The sequence below is a fragment of the Pseudochaenichthys georgianus genome, chromosome 24, assembly GCF_902827115.2.
Source record: "Pseudochaenichthys georgianus chromosome 24, fPseGeo1.2, whole genome shotgun sequence".
Taxonomy (NCBI): domain Eukaryota; kingdom Metazoa; phylum Chordata; class Actinopteri; order Perciformes; family Channichthyidae; genus Pseudochaenichthys; species Pseudochaenichthys georgianus.
Genome location: NC_047526.1, coordinates 24400141 through 24410267, shown reverse-complemented (window position 1 = coordinate 24410267; position 10127 = coordinate 24400141). Strand labels below are relative to the sequence as shown.

At 40.4% G+C, this 10127-nt stretch overlaps 1 long non-coding RNA gene across 1 annotated transcript; it reads right to left on the bottom strand.

Moving 5' to 3' along the window:
* Positions 1 to 1530: 1530 nt before the first annotated feature.
* LOC117439841 (uncharacterized) lies at positions 1531 to 10122 on the bottom strand. The gene is made up of 3 exons (XR_004551197.1): positions 10046 to 10122; positions 2268 to 2402; positions 1531 to 1767 (listed from the first exon to the last, which is right to left on the bottom strand). It is a non-coding gene; the product is annotated as an uncharacterized lncRNA (long non-coding RNA).
* Between the last annotated feature and the right edge of the window lie 5 nt (positions 10123 to 10127).

The window sequence follows — 10127 nt, the reverse complement described above, 5'->3', positions numbered from 1 at the left end:
GGGATTTCTTCCTGAGCCGCTGGGAGTAAAGGTCTTCCATGGATGGCAGCTTCATCCTGGTGATGTTCTCTGCAGTTTTCACCACCCTCTGTAAAGCCTTACGATTAAGGGCGGTGCAGCTGCCGTACCAGGCCGTGATGCAGCCAGTCAGCATACTCTCTATGGTGCACCTGTAGAAGTTGAGAGTATCCTGGAGTCCATGTTGAACCTCCTCAGCCTGCGGAGGAAGAAGAGCCAATGTCCAGCTTTCTTGGTGATGGTGTGAAGAGACCATGTCAGGTCCTCAGTGATGTGGACCCCAAGGAACCTGAAGCTGCTGACTCTCTCCACCGTAGTCCCATTGATGGCGATGGGGGCTCTTTCTGCTGCTTCCTGTAGTCCACAATCAGCTCCTTTGTTTTGCTGACGTTGAGATGGAGGTTGTTATCCTGGCACCAAGATGTCAGTTTTCCGACCTCCTCTCTGTACGCCGTCTCGTCGCCGTCTGTGATCTGGCCGATGACGGTCGTGTCGTCAGCAAACTTCACGATGGTGTTGGAGCTGTGTGTGGCCACGCAGTCGTGAGTGAACAGGGAGTAGAGGAGAGGGCTGAGCACGCAGCCTTGAGGGGCACCTGTGTTGAGGATCAGGGTGGAGGTTGTGATGTTTCCCACCCGCACTGCCTGGGGTCTGCCCGTTAGGAAGTTCAGGATCCAGTCACAGAGGGCGCTGTTGAGCCCGAGGTCTCTGAGCTTGATGGCCAGCTTGGAGGGCACAATGGTATTGAATGCTGAACTGTAATCAATGAACAGCATTCTCACATATGTGTTCCTGTTCCTCTGGTCCAGGTGTGAGAGGGCAGTGTGGATGGTGTGGGCTATGGCATCATCTGTGGACCTGTTTGCTCTGTAGGCAAACTGCAGGGGGTCCAGAGAGTCAGGGAGGGAGGAGGTGATGAAGGTTTTGACTAACCGCTCAAAGCACTTCATAATGATGGAGGTGAGTGCTACTGGGCAGTAGTCATTGAGGCTGGTGATTATTGTTTTTTTAGGGACAGGAACGATGGTGGAGTGTTTGAAGCATGTGGGGACTACAGACTGCAGCAGGGACCTGTTGAAGATGTCTGTGAACACCTCTGCCAGCTGAACTGCACACACCCTGAGAACATGGCCAGGGATGCCATCAGGTCCAGGAGCCTTGTGTGGGTTAACCCTTTTAAAGGATTTGCACATATCTGCCCTGTTTAAAACAAAAGGGCAGGGCTCCTGGTCCTTCTGTGCCTCCACAGCCTGGTCGCTCTCAAAACGTGCAAAAAAGCTGTTCACCTCATGTCAATCTGAACTGAATGTATCTAAATTGGAGAATGCAAATGTTTGTGGTTAAACCATAGACTGTATATATAAACTCAATCTTAAAAGGGCAAAAAACACTCAACAAAAACAGTAACACTTTTGTTACAACCTTACTTAAGGCTGGAAACAAATAGGGAGGCCACACAGAGTTAAATGCCAATCATGTTTATTTAACAGGTTAAAAAAAAAATACCTCTGAGGAATTGTGTACGTAAGAATAAGACTGTCAGTAGTGTCAGCAGTGTGTGGATGTGTGGAAGTGTGCTGAAGGCATGTTGGAGGGTGCATCAAACCGAACACAGGCGGTAGGCTGAGGTTGCTGCAGCAGGCCAGGATCAGAATCAGAGACTGAACCTTCCAGCTGGGCAAGCCTTTATGCCTTCTTGAGGCTCCGCCTCTAGATGGGCGGGCACAAACAGGACGACACTCCCAGTACCTGCCAGAGGACAGCAAGGCAGGGAGCACAGACAGGCAGAAGGGGGGAGGGTCGTCACACAAATAATAAAAATCTCTTAATTGACCAAATGGTAGATTTTGTTTCAGTCATATTCTAAATATCAGGTAAAATAATTCTCAGTGATCCCATGATGACTAGCCATGTTTAAATTGCAGTGAGCGGTATGTATCTGTTGTTGATTAATTTTAAAATGTACTGGTGCACCACTCCACTATCATGATTCATAGATGGTGTATTGGTGCACAGTCAGTGTAGAAACATCACCCACCCCCACCCAACACACACACTCACACACAGACTGTCAAGGTCACTGTGTTTCACACATCCATATATCTTCTCTGCTCTGGCCTAAATGGAAGGTAGGACTCACACAAAGAGAGAGTCAAAGTATTGCTTTTGGCGCCTGTGTGTGTGCGCGTGTGTGAGGGTGCATTCATTTGTGCCTGCATGCATTGAGGTGAATTATGGCCTGCACTCACCATTAAAACCACCAAGGAAAGCTTATACATAGCTTCATTACTCCCTTTCTCCATCTTTGCCTCCCTCTATCCGTCCGTCTCCACAGTAATATCAGTGATGGTGTGTTGGCTGGCCAGACAAAGGGCTAATCCATCCTAAAGAATGAGACAAAAAGGAGGCAGTCAAATAAGACACACATTTAAAACTATATAATTGTATTAATTATCAGATATATATTCCAACAGTTTCCTACAATTTCCAAGGAACAATACGTCTACAATTTGCACCTAAACACCATCAGCTGACAAGTGACCAGTGACCTACAGACCAGACTCTGCCTGGCTATAGTTGGTCCGGTCAATTTATCTCCAATTACTTTTATTTGCATGTTGTGTCTCTTTCAATGTCAGTCTGGGTCCCCGCCGCCTCTTGTATGACAGCATGCACACACATATTTGTGACAGTGTGTTATTCTCCCACCCTTCTCTCAGAGGCCTCTTTCTCATCTGTGTGACATATGTGTTTATGTGTGTGCTGACTTTGACCTGAACATCTGTGTGTTTATATGTTTGGCCATGCATGACTGCATGTACAGTAAAACTAGCGGCTACGCTCTCTGACTTTGTTTATTAAGACTGCAGAATGTTGCAGGAGAGCAATGTTTGCAAACCTGCACGCAAGGAACACTAACCCCTACATGCTGTGTTGTTTTTATGTGTGCGTGTGAGTATTGTCGTCACAGATTCCTCTCATAAAAGCATATTATCTTATCATCCATGTGCCATAAAACAGTCATCTGAGTCATCTGATAAAGCCTGTCATCCTCTCATCCCCGATGTCCAAACTTAAACGACTACCTATAGTGTTATTTATTATAGTGTTATGTATTTATTTAATCTAAAACCTAACAATGTTTTCCTAAAGTTTAAGCAGTTGTACGTTTACATTATTTAAGATTTCATATGGAGTCCATTTTAATAAAACCTTCATCTATACGTGAATGAATTAAGTCTTTCATCAAGAGATCTTTGATTGTTAACTGATCAAATGTTTGAATCTAAGATTGTGTTTTTGTGTATACAGAAATAAAAGGTCCATCACATTTAACCACAGGGGGATTATGACGGGTTTTAAAAAGAGAGCAGTACGAAACAAGGGTGGAGAAATATAGAAGAAGACCAGTAATGGCCATGTGGTCGTTCACTGGCAAACATCACCCAAGAGGAATGGATGATCCTCAGGACGGAACAAAGGAGATCAGGTCTGGGGGAGGGGTAATGACAGAACCAGAAGACCTCACTGATGATGGTGATATAGAGTGTGTGAGGCAGTTAATAAAGTGCAGGTTACTATAGAGCTCCATACAATGCTCTGCAGAATGTCCTGCTGTAGAGACACGTGGGCCCCCCTCTTGTGCCTGATAGATATTCTTACCATTTTAGAATTTGTTTACGAGATGATTTTAAAGATGCGGTCTGGGCTTCACACATGTGGCTCAGATGGGAATGCTCAGAATGAGAAACTGTCCTGCATTTGTTCCTGTTTTGTGTTCCACTTGGCTCAGCCTTTCTGTGCGTGTCTGCAGCTACAGACGGGGTCAAAGGGGGATGAGCAGAAAAACGATGTGACATCCCCCTGTCAGCATGCACCAGTGCACTTTGAAAGACAGCCCTACAGTATATTGGCATTTTTCTCATATGTTAGGCCTCAGGCGTGTATGCACCTATGTTCCTAATGTTTTTCCACTACATTGCACAATTCCAGGAACAGTGACTTCTAATTTCTAGAACATTGTGTAAAGTGTAAACATGCTCCTTGTGTTTATTTAAGTGTGTTGCTCTAAAGATGCTTTCCAAATTGCAATCCTTTTCTTTTTTATTTGTATTGTTTTCTTTAAACAAAAGCAAGACAGCTTAAGATAGAGGCATAAAAGGCTAAATACATTTTGTTTGTATGAAGAATCATTATAATAGATGTGAATCAAATGCAACTGGATGAAAAATAAAGTTTGCGTCTATTCTTTTAAATTAGAAAACTGCTTTTTTGAATTAAAATAGAAAATCCATGTGCCTTTTATCAGTACATCTATAACAAAAAAATATTCGTTTTGTAACAATTTACGTAATTTCCTCATTGTTTATCCCATACTGCTCATAACCCTGAGATGCCTATTTGTATTAAAATATGCAAAAAGACACACAAATGCACTTAAACAAGTGTGACACTGATGAATACACTTAGGCCTGAAAAAGGACAGGATCAGAAAAAGAGCAAGGCGAGCGCCGGTGGCCTTCACCAGCCCCCGTGTGGTCTCGTGGAGAAAAGACCATTGTGAGAGCGCCGAAACGAGACCTCAATGCTCACTTTTTAAAGGGAATCTTTTTGTCCAAGCCTAACAACACTCTAATAAGAATACGAAATATTAGAGAGATCTAGCAATTGTGTGTTTTCGGAGATGTTTATGTGCTGTCAGATGGCCTTGGCGAAAAGTGCAGTGAGGACCGATGAGGAGGAGGAACACAGTGATACACACAGACAGGTCAGCACCTACACCCACATGTATCTATTCATAGAAACAGACATAAGCTCCATCAAGATAGGGCTGAGTCGCCTGAATTTGGATTAGCATTCAAAATGAGATGGACATGCCTCACTGAGATCTGTCGGGGTGATGGCAATCTCAGGGGGAAACAGAAACGAGTCCTCTCTCTGGCTATACGACAATTGAATCCTCATAAGAGGTTTTGCTGAAAAATACAGTTAAATGAGAAGATTGACCACTCTCTTATCGAATAAATATGAGCCAGTTGCCAAGCATTTATAATAGAAACAGGGTGAAACACTAAGGTAAGAAAAGGTCCCTCACGTAACCCCATAAGCTATCTGGCTATTAACTGTAGCTCTAACATCCTTACTATCTTTTTGATCTGCGTTGATTTAAGTTTATACTCCCCTAAGGATTTTTTCCTGTGAACATTTCGATTTGGATACATACAAACAAACAAGAAATCTCAATATTGTACCAGGTATTAGGTAATGGAGACTTCTATCAAGTTGTAAAACTATTAATTTGTATTTGTATCTTCCGAAATCTCATGGTGAACCGTAGGCCTGCATGGCCATATGTTCAAGTGTGTGTGAGCTTTGTTTATGCCTGGATAAGGCTCTAAAAAGCTCATCTGTGCGTAACATGATAGCGTATACGTGAAATATTTTATTTTCCATGCACACAAAGAGAGATGAGCGATAAGACGTCTGCGTACTGTGTTACTTCACTTTTAGGACACTCTGGCTTTCTGCCCACCTCGGCCTCTGACTGTGTGAAAAGATGCTTCAATCTCATGACATGAATGCGGACAGCCTGACATTTACAACATCAACAAATATTGCCAAGGAACATGATTACATGGATAAAATGTACAGACAGTACAAAATTAAGTAACAATATTTCCTTCTCCCTTTCCCTCCCTAATACAACTGGCACCCAGCACTGATTAAATGAAAAAACTGCTTGTTGTCAAGTAAAAAAAGTTAGAGAGTAGCATCTTTTTATCACCACAAAATGTCAAATACACACTGTTCTGTCCTGTCCTTCTTGAATGAGACAGCTCTCCTTATTTCTAGCTTTCCTTAAAGAACCTATTTTATCTGAGATTTTTCCGACTAAGCACAAAAACATCTTGCACAAGTGCTGAAAAGTGTTTTGAGTGTCAGAGCACACGCACCACCATGTCTTTCAGAGACAAGGAGCTGCTGACGAGAGCAAAACCTCAGAACAACTCACTGCCATGTCAAACGTCAGACTGCTGGCTCATTATAACTTTACTCAGTTACTTTCTTCACTGATAGAAAACCTTACTAAAGAGTAATAAAAAGGGTACATGTTTAAAAGAGCTATACCAAAAGATCTGGAATATGCTAGTATCCTATATTGTATCATTAAAAAAAATGTAAAAAACTAATTTGTGGACTTATTTTATGTCATAGTGCAATATCCAAGATTAGCTGTTATGCTAAAGATTAAACACTATTTAAAATTATATATTTTACATTGTTTACATACTTTGGAGAGAGTCTGAAACTATACATAAATCCTGCAAGTCCTTGAAATATATGCCAAGGCAGTATGAAATGAAGGACATGCTAATTGATCAATATAAAGTATAATAAGTTCTATTTTTAGTCCCTCAGTATCAATTTGGCCTGAACAATTGTGTGAAATGTGTGTGTGCGTGCGTGCACACTATACAACATCAAAGTTGTACAGCGTTGATACGGTTTTGTAGAAAATATTCCTCAGTTTCAGCTTCCTATGTGAGAGGATTTGCTGCTCTTTTTAAGGAAATTAATATCTCAGGATGTTGGATTTCAGACCAAATTAAAATTAAAAAGACATTAACAATAAATAACCTAATTCAGAAAATGATCATAGATAAATGGATGATAAAAATACGAAATAATTGCATCTCTCAGAGATGAAAGGGTTTTGTGAGGGATGAAGCTGATAAAAAAGCAATACTGAGGCAAAAACAGGTCAAAGGAAAGGAAGAACAGAGAGGGACAGATGGAGTGACGAGGAGATATCACTCTTCAGGGGTCAAACCAGGACTGAATGGCGATGGAGGGACAGATAAGGAGCGCCCGTCCTCCTGTGATTCGAGGGCTCTGTCAGTCTAAGCTTCTGGCCAGAGATGGAGCTGGTTGCCAAGGAGACACGCCACCTTCAAGCAGGACGATGGCTCAACCCATTCATTCCTGTGACGTGAGCAATACCGCCAACAGTGACGCGGTGCTCTATGAGCCTGTGTGCTGTGGGACTGTACAGCTGCTGGTGAGAGGAGCTCCATCTGTAGACCCGCCCTGTGCTATTCTCTCCTTGGCAACGCTCCACAGGTTACCTCAAACATATAGACTCTCACTATAATAGAGTCCACCACTAAGCATGTTAGTGCCAACTGTCCTGGCAGTATGTTTCCCCCTCCCCTAGTGACAATGAAATCACAGAGACCATCTTCCTCCTCCCATTGGCTGGGAAGCTCCATGGTGATGCCCTGTGATTGGTCATGCCCAGCAGGCTCTCTCGGCCAATCAGGTTCACTGTATCCAAGAGACTGAAGCATGTAAGGCTATTTAAATCCAACCGGGGACTCACAAGATTGTTCAGATGTATATTTCACATTGCAAAAAAGAAAAAGCTAGGGGGAAAAGGTTTATGAGTGGACGAATGTGCAAATCCAGACAGACCTGATTGGTGTATAAAGTAGTCGGCCCATGTAGAGGGGTTAAAGAGACCCAGAGCGAACCGTGAGTTGAATGAATGAACTTCTTCATCTTGTGCTCCTGAACCCTGAGTTTTTCTATGAATATCGATCAAATTCTTCTCTGCACTGATGCTTGAGTTTGTGAAGCTTGAAGTAAGCGAAGGGGATGTCTTGGTTGGAAACAAACGGACAGAGGAAGTCAAAGCTGGAAGACTTTTCTCCTGTACCACGGTGGGTCAGGGCGGTCCTTCGTGGAGCAGCCGGAGCAGGACTGTTGCATCAAAGACCAATTTGCAGTGGACCACAACTAGAGTGTGAAACTCTCGCTGACGAACACAGCGTAAGTCTGCGGCCATTTTGAGACCACTCATTTTCTTGAAACGTCATTCTGTCACGACAAAATGGTAGATAACACCAAATGACGCAGCGCAAAAATATGTTTACGAAAAGTTCAAAAATGATTTTGCTGAGTGATAATTTGATATATCTAATATTGTTGTAGATCATAATTTGTTTTACAATGCTAATGTATGTTATTTATTATTAACTTTTTTGTATACTTTTTTTTACATCGGTCTTTGGTTAATAATTATGTAACTTTTTATACAGCTAAAATTAAGGCTACTTGTATTTAACACGATATATTGCTTTTATTTACTAACATTAATGTTTCTACACACGTCGTTCTGTGTCACAGAGAGCTGATATGTCAATAGATGGAGCTTACAGGATTATAGAGAATGACTTGTGTGTTTTTCACATGATTCAGAGGAGAGGTGAAAGTAGGTTACAGCTAGGATCGCTGCTCAGAACTACAGTATGACCCTGACAACAACAGGACAACACCAATCGGCGTTATGGGAATTGTAGTCAGAAAGTAGTAGAATAAGAAGTCTGCCTCATGAGGATAATAAACCTCAAAGTGTAGGTTTACGAAAGCAAAATGTACAAAATATACAGTGTTTGATATATATTCAAGTCACACTTTATATCTATGATTTTTGCTTTAAATATATTTTAGAGATCAACACAGATGACTGATTTTTCTATACTAAAACTGCTAACTGATATTTTCAATTGCTTGGGAATTTTTGTTTTCAGATTTGTGATAAAAGGTTGTTTTTTTGTTGTTATATTATTGCAATTAAATATTTGGTCTATTTGTAAGTCTATATTAAAAAAGTTCAAGTAGTTAGGGTTGATGTTATATTGTAACAGCAAAATGATTCAGTTTCTGATGACAAGTGACATGTAATGATGACAATTGTCTTTATGATATATATATTCAGTGGAGCCGTTTGTTTCTTCTTAGCTGCAATACTACTTTTCTTAAAATGCTTTTACAAATTATTGCTACAGTGTTTACCCCACATATATCCTTCTACCTGAGGAGATCAAGGCTGCAAAATCTGTCAGCTCTTAAGTCACTTTTAAAAACATACTTTGTGATTTTATTTGTAGTCTTGTTTTATTTTTCATTTATTCTTATTCTATGTATTTTTGTTTTATTATTTTCTATGTGTTTTACAATGTGAGTTCTAATGTGTAGATGCTGTTGTAATTGACTTGATTTCTGTGTACTTTTATGTTAAAGCACTTTGTAACTATGTTTTAAAATGTGCTATACAAAAACTGTATTATTAATATTATTACTATATGTTTATCTTCTAAAAGGAAAGTTTGTCTTGAATACGTTTTAAAAATGATAGCATAATGCTGCTAACACAATAAAGTAATACAAAAGTATGCATTATATTTTTTCTCTGTTCTTTCTATTTGTTCTATCTTTTTCATTCAAAATTACCAACTCAACATAAATAAATTACTATAAAGCTTCAAACTGAAAATAAAAAATATTCAGTCAAAGCCTGAAAGTAAAGACATTGTGGTCTACGGACATTAGTCATGTAGTCTGCCTCACTGTAGCTCACTGATGTGTGCTGTATTGTTAATCAGTGTAGGAGGTACATTATGAAGTATAATTCTTGATTTGTTTCATCATAATTAGGTAGTAAAAAAATAAGGTTTTACACCATATCAACTTGTTTGAGCTTTTAGGTGTTTTTATTAACCAAAATATTTGTATTGCACAGGTATAAGAGTATAATTAAAGAGAGGCTGATTACATGAGGGCTACTAGCTAGCTAAAAACAAGGACTCATGCATTTACATGGGGGGGGGGGGCATGGCACGTCCTGGCTAATTAAGTTTAATCAAAAAGAAACTTGGATTACAGCACAGGGAGAGTGACTTCATTCAACTGGGGTAGCAAACAAAAACTGTAAATAATATGTAGCAAAAAGTTGTCTGCTGCTATATTAATGCTGTGAAGTGTAAATTGATAACCTTAAAACTTTGTTATATCATCCGGGACATTTGTAGTGTGTGTCCTAGGCCCCAACAAAATATTACACATTTTCAAAATAAAGTTTCCTTTAACTCAGTGGTACATCAAACACGAAGCACATATTTATCAGGGAGAATAGTAACACATCTTAAACCAACACATTTCCAGGAAATTTGCTCATTTTACTTACAATTTTCCCCACGAAGCTGAAGTTTGCATCCAACCTCCACATTTTTGGTAAATGCGCGTCACCTAATCACGCGAGACTGCCA